At 44.7% G+C, this 12810-nt stretch overlaps 1 protein-coding gene across 3 annotated transcripts in view; it reads right to left on the bottom strand.

Moving 5' to 3' along the window:
• Positions 1-11111, bottom strand: part of MTUS1 (microtubule associated scaffold protein 1) — a 168044-nt gene extending 156933 nt beyond the window's left edge. Inside the window, exon 1 of one of the 3 annotated variants that reach the window (XM_041753070.1) lies at positions 10999-11111. The gene's annotated coding sequence lies outside the window, so the exon portion shown is untranslated. Of the gene's footprint in view, positions 1-9713; positions 9846-10998 lie in introns of those variants that run through there. The other 2 variants (XM_041753067.1, XM_041753068.1) reach the window with 2 other exon arrangements.
• Between the last annotated feature and the right edge of the window lie 1699 nt (positions 11112-12810).

Below are 12810 nucleotides of genomic sequence, written 5' to 3'. Positions count from 1 at the left end.
CCTAAACCCTCCTAGAAGAGGAGGCTTTGTCCAGGACCCTATAGGGCACTATAGCCCCAGACTGGAAATCATCTTGAAAAGCAATTGAGGACCACATACCAGGCACCTACAGTCTCAAATCAAGAGACCACTGAGACACTAAAATATTAAGTGCCTTAACAGAAGCACTATTCTAAGTACTCCTGACAGAGAGGTGAACAAAATTAAATTCTTCCTCCTAAAGAGATTACATCATATGGTCGACATGAATTCCATCACAAAGTAAGCTTTTTCACGAGAATCGTTAAGAAGCAGGAGAGTCAAAAAACAGTAAAACCACATTCCAGGATGCCACAGAGCCCATATAGAAGGGGCTGGCTGTCCCTCTAAAAGTAAACCACTAAAACCATAGCATCACTTACACACAGTGCCTGTCAAGGACCACTGCCAGGGACTGTACAGTTTGGCTAAAGATATAACTTGACGTGAAGACTCTGCATTCTTCTGTTTCCAAGTTGTACACAGTTATGTAAAGGAATTCCTCAAAAGGTAGCACAGCTTTTGTAGGGAAATGGGGCTAGACACAGTATGCAGGACAGAGTTTTAAGCTAAAATGAATTCTTTTGCCTGAAAGCGTTAAATGCCTATGAGCAGCTCCTTGTTTAGAATCATTCAGACAGTTGCCGCATCTCCTCAGAGTCCACTTGGCTAAAAGGAAATAATTTTCCATCTGAATCCTGCCAAGACCAGTTGAAAAATGTCAGCATGTGTGTGTGTGGTTATGCAAGTTGGCACTTCACACTATCTCCCAACCTTTATTAAACATCAACTTCCTGTACCTTTTACTTGGAAAATGATTACCTATGTTAGGCTTTCCATTGGCAAATAAGAGTTCTTTAATGGATCAGTGTAAGTACATCAAACTAATAGGGTCAGCCCCAAGGAAGAAAGAGCCAACCTCCCTAAAGAGACCTACTTGTCAAGTCCTAACACCATACATTCCAGAGAAGTCATTTTGGTAACACAGAACTATTGACCTTTAGGGCTAAAAACCATGACTGATACTCAGGATGTATCTGGTTTTATGAGACATTCTCTTCCCCGTTCTGATGACACCAGGCCTCACCTTCTAGTTAAATTTCTACCTGGGATTAACTCCATCTGCCCAAGAATTGCCTGCCTCCATGTAGCTTAAAATAAGGAAATAGGATTCAGTATTTCTATAGGAAAAAGTGTTTCAGAAAAACAAGTATTAATCCCTATTCAACATACATGACCCTGGGCTGCTATCTGTAAAATGGGTACATTTTACAATGTATTATTGTACACAATCTAATGATTCAGATGACTGTCAGAATTTTATCTGGTTCCTTTGAAGTGGTGTAAAAGCTGCAAAATATTATAGAACTATCAATTTTCCATTTGTGCTACAAATCTTAGTTGGTTACAGGATTTAACATTCTGTTTTATGTTCTGTAGTTATTGGAAAAATAACAAGCCCTAATTCCAACCAATGTCAACTGAAATGTCACATGCTCAAACCAGTGACGCTTTTGATCCCACTTCAGCACCAATATAAAGAAAATCCTAGCAACAGTGATTACTTCTTATGGCATTAAAAGTAGTCAAATATCAGTATTCTACCGGAAGTATAGAATAGACCAGGAGAGAAGACCCAGGTCCTGATCCTGGTTCTATAACTGACTCATCGTAATATAAAACATTTATCCAAGTTGTTCCAGTCAATCTTCTCCTGTAATAAAACAGACCTCTCATAACCTATACCGTCTACTTCAAATGTTGCTGTGCTAAATAAATTTAAAGGTCCTTAATGTCAAACTTATAAGGTACTCTCCCAAACCAGAGTTATTATTTCACTTTAATTTTAATCATATTTGTGTGTGTCACACACACACAGGCACTTTGGGATTTTCATCTCTATTTCGATTTTTAAAAACTACAGCTCAAATATAACCAAATATCAGCAATCCCCTAAACTAGAACTCCAAAGAAAACCAAAAGGTAACAAAGCTGGAGTCCAAAAATAAATATTCTCAATCATTACTGGTATAAACCAGTTCTTTTTAAGCAAGAGGAAAAGTTATCAGGCTCCTGTGCCCGGAATTTAATTCCCAGCAGAGAGCACAAGCAGGCCCAAGCAACCATTCTCTCAAAATTCAACTGAGAAATTAAATCAGAAAAGGTGCCATATATTTGGCACTGTGGTGTGATAACCCCAAGCAATGGGTATTATCCCCGCTGTCATGATGAGGGGGAAAGGGTACAAAAGAGGAAAGTAACTTGCCAAACCCACATGGCTAACACAGAAGAGCTCAGACATGAGCCCAAATTGGTCATATTTTGAAGTCTGTGTACTCTCCATTATAATCCAATACCGAATGTACTGGATGCCAGTAACACTTTTTCCAATTCTATTAACAAAGTAGGTCTCCAAGGTTTCACACTGGATATTAGGGTGAACAAGATCTAGCCAAAATGATGAAATACCTCTTCTATTATTCCAATCTTAATAAAAGCAAGAGAAAGGAGGGGGAGGAAAAGGCAATACCCTGCCCTGGAGGCTAATAATTAAACTAAGTAGAAAATAATTTTCCTTTGGTTACATATATAAGGTTTCAAATTTTGTGTTCGGCGTAACAAGATACAACCATTTTGTAACCTAACAGTCATACCTGCAATATAAAACCATTTCAAGATTTTTTATGAAAAAGAAATGCAGGACTCTTCCTATGTCCATTCCCATTTTATTGACTAAACCCATTCCCCTCTTATATTGGAATTAAAATGTATTAGTAAATTCCTTTGCAGAGTTGCAATTAGCATCTCCATAAAGCACCATCAAGACTTTTTAAGCATTAAACAAAAAGTCAACTCTTAAGAGTACAGAATCAAATTCAATAACCAGGAAGTCTTGTGGGCCATAAAGAAGTTTTACAGAAAGGCGAAAAAACTCTTGAAACAAATCTTATTAAATGCAATGAGAGAAAGAAGAATCCTAGACTGAAACTTCATCTGAATTACTTTTTAAAATGTAAGTACATATTTCTCTAAACAAGAAACAGCCCAAGTCTGAGAAACTGTCGACTGTGACTGCACAAAAGGAGACTATAATAAATTAGCACAAGTGGAATTAATTCTGCTCAAGTATTTGCACATGGGCTTGCCAGATGTTTTGAGAATGGCACTTCGTAATAAAACAGAATTATAACTCCGAAGGAATACGAACCTCACACCTTCCAGCTCATGTTACCCTAATGCCTAAAGGCACAGGCTTTCAGAAGGACGCAGGGTGAGCCACCTCTCTGCTTGCTGTCTCCCCCAGAGGGTAAGGGGAAGAGTGCGAGTAACAGGACAAAGAGGAAGGAGTCTAGAAAAGTAAACTATTGTGTCTGGCTTTAAAAAGACCTTCGAGGAGCTGTGGCTGTTGGAGGAAAGAATCTCAAATTCCCATGCCATTAGTGCTCTAGAGGATTTACCCCAGGCTACATCTGGTACAAATAATTATAAAACTGCAAATGTACCCGACATCGTAAGGTTCAGACCCTATCCTCAAGAAGCTTACAAGTTTTAACAAAATTATGTTGGAAGAGGTCACTGAAAAGATTGTCCAGAGCAAGCAGGTGAAACTAGACTACACTGCTAAGTATCCTGCTTCTCGACAATTCTAGGAGTAATCCTGATTCCTGATTAAGGACTAAGAGTCTTGAGGGGCACTTGGGTAGCTCTGTGGTTAAGCATCTGCCTTGGGCTCAGGCCATGATCCCAGGGTCCTAGGATCGAGTCTGGAGTCCCACATTGGGTTCCCTGCATGGAGCCTGCTTCTCCCTCTGCCTGTGTCTCTGGCTCTCTCTGTGTGTCTCTCATGAATAAACAAATCTTAAAAAACAAAAACAAACAAACAAACAAAAAAAACCACACCAGATTAAGAATCTTTAGATAACCAAAAATGTCAAAACTGCCTTAGTTTTACCAAAGTTTAGTCAAAGTAGCAGGTAGAGTTTCCAACATAGGGCACAATGTTCAGGATCTGGGAGGGATATTTCTAGGACCCTCAATAGTAACATTTCCAAAACCTCACTCTGGGGACTTTTCTGCTGACTCCTCTGAAAACTGGAGCCAAAGTTTTTTCCACATCTGTGCCCTTCTACCTTGCCGTGTTTGCCCACAGGAAGTGCTCAATACATGACCTGAGACTTAGCAAACTTCAAATTCTAACAGAAAGGATTCTCACTCATGCCATTTACCATTTAATGTGAAAACATTATCCTAACTATACACTCTGCATAAATGACTGCATTATATCCATGGAGTCTAGATTGAAGATCTAATAAAAGAAGTGTATTTTTCTTGCAAGTGTAAAAGTTTACCCTTTTTAACCCACTTCTCATTTCTCCAATCCTTTGGACTTTTTCACCAAGTAGGAATTCTGAAACCCTGGCTCAAATGACAATGTATTGAATTAGGTTAGTAGAAATATGCACATATGGTTCAATTCCATAACTTGCCTAGATAAGAGGCCTATAGTATAGTAATTTATTATATAACTAAAGAACAGGATTTTTATAGCATGAGGTGATTTAACTGGTAGTATTCTGGTAAATACAGCTCAACTGACTTGACACAAAGGCTGGGAGAAGGAGGGGGCCCATGTTTCAATGTCAGCTCTTATGTGACCTGTATCTATAAAGGCTTCTATTTTTGTTCCATGCAGCTAGCCAAGTGAGCTAGGTTTTAAAAGAACATGCAGTTTTAACTTGATATTATTGTTAATAATCATGAAAACAGAGATAAACTTAAGAGAATTTTTCATTTGTCGCTGAATACTTCTAAACATGTATGAACCACTCACCTGAAATAAAGGAATAGTGACATTTTCTTCAATACTGGTATATATGTAAATAATCCCCAAGTTAAATATTACCAAGTTTTTCTAATGCAAAAAAAGTACAAGTCAAGACATAAGGAACACAGCCACAGACATTATATAAGCTCTACGCTTATTTAAACAGAATATATTTTTACACATCTTCTTCCTACTCTTCTCAAGAACTGCTTTCTCAATGCCAGTTCAGGACACACATGTCCTGGAATGTTTTAATCATAGAAGATCAGCTGAATCATGGTTGATTAGCCCACGAACATAAGCACCAATTTTCTTTGCATTCAGTGTAAGTATAAATTGACAAGGTACAAATACTTATAAGAATGTAGAAGAGTGAAAATAAGGAATTTGATGGTTTTAAACCCCTCTTTCCATGGCATCTTGCCTCTAAGACTGGGGTCTCTAACACTGGGGTCTCCTCAGTCCGTTTTCATCCCAGTCTGCTTTTTCTCTTGCTGTGTGCCCATGGTGGGAAGCTGGCCAGATCTGCCCTTCCACTTAGCTGAACTCTTACTGAAACATGAAATCATTACAATTTCAGGCAAAATTCACATTACCTGGAAGTAATGTATCAGCAACCATTTTGCCCTTTGCAGCTAGTTTGAGAAGCTTATGACCTGCATGTGATCTTCTTTCACTGCTCAAAATGAATGGAATCAGGCCTACTAAAAAGTAAACAGGTCTCCTCAAAAGAACTTTTAAGTGACTTTAAACCTACTTAGTTTTACAACTTCAAAATGAAATAAAACTTCTATGTGAGAATGGAGGGTTGTGTGATTTTTCTTACTTTTACTCATGCAAGTAATACGTACACAGAACACTAAGTTTAGACATGAGCCTATTAACAGGATGCGAGTACAGTTTAAGTATTTTCTCTTCAATATCGGGCTTAAACTGCAGGCTACAGAAAATCTACCAGCTTTAATACATAAAGTTGTTTTGGAATCAAAGATTCCAAAAATGGAATTCTGAAGTGATTGAAAGCTATTTACCTAACACCTCTAGATTCAATCTTATTATTCTCTATTTGTTGAGCAAACCCTCTCTTCCTTGATTGTGATTACCCTGATGTATATTGTTTACGCAAATCGCAAAATACCTTATGGTATATGGGAATGAAGTTTTATTGTATTTATCTACACAGTAAAGATTAATACTTTACCCCAAATACGTCACCCTCAACTGTAAAAGTCTTTTCATCCTGAGTCAAGTGAATAAGAAAAAAGTCATGCATTAATATCATGGATAACTGCCCACACAGAAGATTTCAAATAATATTGCTATCATTTCTTAAAAAAAAAAAAAAAATCAGAGATATCTTGCATAAACTCGATTGAGAAAAATACATCTTTAGAAGTAGTTGCCAATTGAACTCAGCTACTGGTTATAACAGATTTCCCAAAGTATGGGGAAACCCTGGTAAAAGCAGGGTTTTCTGAAAAAAAAAAAAAAAAAATTCAGGCCGGTGAAGTCCTACCCCATATGACCTAATTCTTTCCCTGCAGCATGGGATCACATATCCTCAGTCACTCCTTACTTCTCCAAAGGCCAAAGCCACTGCTGCCCAGGTCCCTGCCAGGCAAGTAGCAGTCATCTCCTAGAAGGCTCACCTGCCTCCAGAGATAGTTTGGGCTCTTTTTTTTTTTTTTTAACACACCCTCAAACACAAACACACCAGCTTCATCTTCAAGGTTCCTACATGGTCTGGTGGCTTCTTTGGGGGCCATAAGAGATGGAGAATATGCTCAGCAAGGCTTTTAGAAGTTCTCAGGATATATTTAAGCTTTTTTAGTATGGAAAGGTAACTCAAGTTTGGAAAAAATCAGGCTGCTTACCCATAGTTTCATCTGTGAATAGTGTTGGAAACTTGGGAAAATTTTTAAATATATACATTATCTAGACATCAAGAAAAGATGCATCAACAATTTAGTATGAACTGTAATGATTGTACAATCTAGCAAAACACTACAAACGAATCTACTACAAATCAATAAAAATGGTTTGTGAGCCTAATCACATATTTACATAATCACCGAACAACGGATCTGAAACATTTCCTGGGATTTAAAACTTTGTTCTGATTTTGAAGAATGTTGTTCCTAATGGTCTATACCATGCACAACTATTTCTTATCAACAAACCCAATCTGGTTTGCAACAGTCTCTACTCCAGGACCTGGAGGTTGTTCTATTGGATTTGAAAAGTCTGACTCAGAATTTGAGGGGGGGAGGTGGTGAGATTCTCTTAAAAGTCATTGCCCGCCATCATCACCCAATTCTGAAGCTATGATTCAGAAGTGTTGACTTTGTTGAGAAAGTCAACAGACTTGACTACATTATAGAACATCTCAAAGTCAAAACCACTATAAATACATGGTATTGGTCTTTAAAAGGCCAAGATATTATGGGGTAAAAATCTACAATAAGAACGCAAAACTTTATTATTAATCCATAAAAGTTCTTATAACTAGAAAAATACTAACAAACCAGCAGAAGAAATTTGGCACTACATTCAAAAAAGTGAAAAATAACTAAATTCTCTGGATACTCATGATTTGTAATTAAATCACTGGAAATTTAGTAGGGGTGCCTGGGTGGATCAGTCCATTAAGCACCTGCCTTCTGCTCAGGCCCTAATCCCAGGGTCCTGGGATTGAGCCCCACATTGGGCTCCCTGCTCAGCAGGTTGCCTGCATCTCCATCTCCCTCTGCCATTCCTCCTACTTGTGCCTGCTGTTCTCAAAACAAACCAACCAATCTGGAAATTTAGGTATCAAGAAAGCACTGCTTACTTATAAAGCTGGAAGAATTACTTTTCCTTTTAAGAATGATTCCCCCTTTATTAACAAGCATATAGTAACACAGGTACTCAGAGTGTTGGCGGGATCATACTTGGGTAAGACTTCTTTTTGGGGGGTGGGGGGGGCAAAGCAAATGGTCCCTCTATATCTTTGAGCCAAAAACTGTATTTCAAAGACTACATCCTAAGGAAATATGCCCTGTAGATAAAGTTTTATAAAGGATATTTGTTGCAACAGTGTATATTTAATAATAATTGGAAATAAAATTCAGCTTATAAAGTTACCTCATTATAATGTAACATTATGTAGCCACTAAAATAAAGATTCTTGGAGAACTGTAGTGACCTGGAAACTTTTCCCTCATGCTAAGCAGGAAAAAAGTCAGCATGCAACAGTGTTATTTGTATAAACTATATAACTGTTAAAAAAAAAAAAAACTCTATGTTCTATGAACAAGCACAAAGAAAATAATGTGATATTTGGGTAGTGGAATTATTTAACTCCTACTTTTTCTTAATCTACCCATTTTTATACAACAAGCATACAGGGAACAAGGCCAACAGAAGAGGACTATGACATGACATGCTTCCTAAATGCTTCAGTCTAATAACTGAAATACTGAGAAAGAAATCTAGCTAGAACTTTATAACCTGATGAAATAATCCAAAACTGTAATCATGTATTACTGATACAGAATTAAAAGGTGCAGATCTTCTACAAGCACTATTTTCTCTACAATTCTGATTTTTAAAAGAGGGAAAAGTTGGCACGAGTTAAATAAATAATACATATTAATTTAAACTCCATTCCACTAAGTTTGTTTTAAGGATAAGTAGTTCTAAGCATTTCTTTGTATAGCTTTCCTCATGGAATACTGTATTTAAGGGGAAAAAAAAAAGTCCATAAAAGCATTTTACACATTGCAAAGCACCATGTAAATAAGGCATCATTGTTTCATCTTAAGTTGTCCAATTCCTGCCCTAATTATCCCTGAAAAAGAAGCTGGTCTACTCTATTGCATTTCCAAACTCTTCAGTTTCTCTTCGGGTTAACCACACACTACTATCTGGTGTATCTAGACTCCTTAAGGAGGTCATAGGTTCCCAGGAAGCAGCGCCTTGTTTCCTTTTAATTCCCCTCCCTCCTGGAAGGTCCCCCCTTCTTCCCTCTCCTCCTAACACCTGCACCCCACCCTCCACGCCCAGGGATAAGGATTTAGCTTGCTGATGATTGAAATCCCATCACCTGGCAAAACGTGAACCCTGTCATTTCCCCACCCCCACCACCGTTTGGCATAAGACTTTGATTTTATTCAAACACGACACACTGGATTTCCTTTCTTAGCACACAAACTACGAAGTTCTCAGTAGTAGTTCCCAGAGTAGGTGAAACTTTATTGCAGGCTCCTGCAGAATCTCTCCATTCCTACCCCAAGATCATGCTAAGTCAAAGTCAACAAATAACTCAGTCACACTTGCAGTAAGTCTTGAAAAAGGAGAATTTAAGGGGATTCAACCCACAAGTCCAAGAATTAGTGCAGCGTAGCAGTCAATCGGGTGACGGGATTCAGGCGTAGGTTTTTCTAGGGAGCTAGAAAAGCACCAGGCAGCTGCAGGAAGGAGGGAGGCACGGCACGAGGGGGCCTTGGGAGCTGCGGCAGCCTCCCTGGAGCCCCACCGCAGTCCCGGGTGCCTCTGCTGAGGACGGGCCCAAGCGACCCGCAGCGCCGGGAGGCTGGGCGGCTGGGCCCCGGCGGGGCGCGTGTGTGGCGGGCGGCCTCCGGCTGCCAGCACCGCGCGGCCACTCTCTGCTGCGAGCCCCCCCCCCGCCCCGGTCACTTCCAAGGTGACAGCTCCAGGGCGCTCCGCATCCGCCCCCCCCCCCCCGCGCCAGCTGCGCGGACCCGGCCAGACCGCCTCGGGCAGCGAGCCCCGGAGAGCCGCCCCCCCTCCAGGCTGCGGCCGCCCCCGCCCCCGCCCCACACCCCCGCCGCGCTCCGGGCGGCCGGACGGGTCTCGACCCCGCACTCACCCGCAGCTCCTCCTCCTCCTCCTGGGGTGGGGGGGGGCGTGCAGAGGCGCAGCCCCCGGGAGCCCTGGCCCGAGCGCCCCGGCGCCCTTGGGTCCCCCGCGGAGGCGCCCCGCGCGCGGCGTCCGCACCTGGGCGCGCACGGCCCGGCCCGCACCCCGCCCCGCCCCGGGAGGCTGCAGCGGCCGGGCGGGAACCCCGAGTCCGGGGCGCCCCAGCCTCCCCGCCTCCCGAGCCGCGGGGGTGGAGCCAGGGCGGGCAGTTGGGGAAACTTGTAAATAGAAAAGCTCCGCCGCCGCCCCCCACCCCCCCGCCAGCGGCCCCAGCCTGCGCCTCCGCTGCTGGAGGGAGGCGGGCGGCGTGGAGGGGGCGCTGAGCCCCGGGAGGGGAGCGGCGGGGGGGGCGCTGAGCCCCGGGAGGGGAGCGGCGTGGAGGGGGCGCTGAGCCCCGGGGAGGGAGCGGCGGGGGGGCGCTGAGCCCCGGGAGGGGAGCGGCGTGGAGGGGGCGCTGAGCCCCGGGAGGGGAGCGGCGTGGAGGGGCGCTGAGCCCCGGGAGGGGAGCGGCGGGGGGGGCGCTGAGCCCCGGGAGGGGAGCGGCGTGGAGGGGGCGCTGAGCCCCGGGAGGGGAGCGGCGTGGAGGGGGCGCTGAGCCCCGGGAGGGGAGCGGCGTGGAGGGGGCGCTGAGCCCCGGGAGGGGAGCGGCGGGGGGGGCGCTGAGCCCCGGGAGGGGAGCGGCGGGGGGGGGGGGGGCGCTGAGCCCCGGGAGGGGAGCGGCGGGGGGGGCGCTGAGCCCCGGGAGGGGAGCGGCGTGGAGGGGGGGGCGCTGAGCCCCGGGAGGGGAGCGGCGTGGAGGGGCGCTGAGCCCCGGGAGGGGAGCGGCGGGGGGGGCGCTGAGCCCCCGGGAGGGGAGCGGCGTGGAGGGGGGGGCGCTGAGCCCCGGGAGGGGAGCGGCGTGGAGGGGGCGCTGAGCCCCGGGAGGGGAGCGGCGGGGGGGGCGCTGAGCCCCGGGAGGGGAGCGGCGTGGAGGGGGCGCTGAGCCCCGGGAGGGGAGCGGCGGCACCTCGGGAGGCGGGCCCGGAGCTCCCGCCGCGCTCTGCCCCGCGGCTCGGCCGCTCCTCCCGCGCTCCCGCGTCCCCGTCCGGGTCCCCGAGCCCCGCACGCTCCCGGCTACAGGCGGACGCGCCCCGAGCCCCCCCCCCCCCCCCCCGCCGCCCCCGCGCCAGCCCAGGGCCGCGCTGCACCTGTTGCCACGTGCACAGCGCGGCGCCCGGCGGCTGCTGCCCGCGCACCTGGCGGAGCCGCGCGTCCCGGGGCCGCCCAAGTCCCCGCGGGCCGTCGCAGCTGAGCTCGGCTCCGGCTCCGGCTCTGGCTCCGGCTCCGGCTCCCGCTCCGGCCCGCCGCGCTGTCCCCGCGAGCCTCCGGCTCCAGCGAGCCCCGGGGCACTGCAGCGGGGGCGGGCCGGGGGGGGGCGGGGAGCCCGGAGGTTGCAGAATTATCCCGACCGAGGGCCGCTAGGAACAGGCACTGACCGTCTTTTGAGAGCGTCCGACTCCAGGTCTGCTTTATCTTCGTACCACTAAGAGGTTGACTAGCAAACGCCTATGAAAGGTTAAAGAAATGAGCCTTCAGCTGAAAGACCGTGGAAAAAGAAGTGGAAAGACTCTATAACACTTAGGGGGACCAACGAAGTCTGACCCACTTTTCTCTAAACACAGAGGCAATCCTTCTTTGCTAAACTGAATGAATTTCATCCATAGCTGTCTATTAGACTCATAAAATGTTTTATTCTGTAGATGTATCCTTCATTCAACGCTTTTCCGAAAATGCTATTCCGCTTACGAGAGATGATATATGTATAATAACGTTGCTTCGCTATTGTCAGACAACCCAAGCCCAAATTTAAAAAAAAAGAATAATAATAATAACCGGCTTGAATTTGCTAAAAGCTTTTAAGAGAGCTTTTTCAGGGAATTAATCTGAGGATATTGTATTTGACTAAGTTTTCTATACCAGCAACGTGAGATCAACGAGCAGATGTATTGCCATTTAGAGTTGCAAAGCCTTTTCACATTACAATGTCCCAATATTTCCTCAGTGAGACCCAGGTAAATAGGTCAGATTATTATCTCCATTTTTCAGGTGAAGAAATGAAAGCTCAGAAGTCAAGTGACTTACTCAGGGTCACACAGCTAGTGAGAGGTGATGCAAACCCATCTAGCCTAACTCATGATCTTGTCTTTCTATTCTTTCGCGTGCCAACCTGCTTTGGATGTACCTATTGCAAAAACAGACATGTAACTAACATACCTGTGACTTTAAAAGGTGTGTGATTTTTTTTTTTTTTTTGGTGTGTGACTATTTTTAAAGAGAAGAGCATTAAACACCATTGAATGATTCTCCTGAATGCAAAAGCACCAAAACCAAAAAACACATCAATGCACTGATATAGTTATACAAGTCATGAGGCAATTATGCTAATTAGCAACATGCTTCCTTCCTAAGCAGAATAGTCCTAGTGTTAAACATATCATTTAATCTTTATAACCCTCATGTGACCCAGATGATTTGGTCCAACCCCCCACAGTTCTATTGTGTGGCTTAGTTTTATCTATAAATATAGAACCTGTTTTACTTCATTTTTCCAAGAGATAGATTGAAGCAAAGGGAGGGGGGGGGATGTCCCTCTTCTCAGCAATTAGAAGCAACTTTTGTGGTCCTTGGGGAATTTGAAACTTAGCTTCTAATTGCATGCACATAAAAACAGAAGTTACCTTCTAGGGACATCATCAGGGACTTTGTCAAGGCAAATATGCTTGAAATGGGGCCTGTTGATTTTTTTTTTCCATCTTGGTTCTGGGCATTTTGCCATGTTCTTGATCTCTGAACTCCAATGTTAACCTGCTACAGGCTCCAGGAACAGTATTAAGGGTCAGATAATACTTCACATAACTTACAGGTCCTTTGTCCTTAAAAAAAAAAAAAAGTTAGCATAATTTTTATCTCCACTAGAAAAATGCAAATTAAGACTACATTGAGAAAACACCTTTTCATTTATCAGAACCACAAAGATTAGAAAGTTTGATTACCACTGTGTCTTAGCA

Source organism: Vulpes lagopus, chromosome 4 (genome assembly GCF_018345385.1).
Source record: "Vulpes lagopus strain Blue_001 chromosome 4, ASM1834538v1, whole genome shotgun sequence".
In the NCBI taxonomy this organism is placed as follows: Eukaryota; Metazoa; Chordata; class Mammalia; order Carnivora; family Canidae; genus Vulpes; species Vulpes lagopus.
This window is presented reverse-complemented; position numbering and strand designations above follow the sequence as displayed.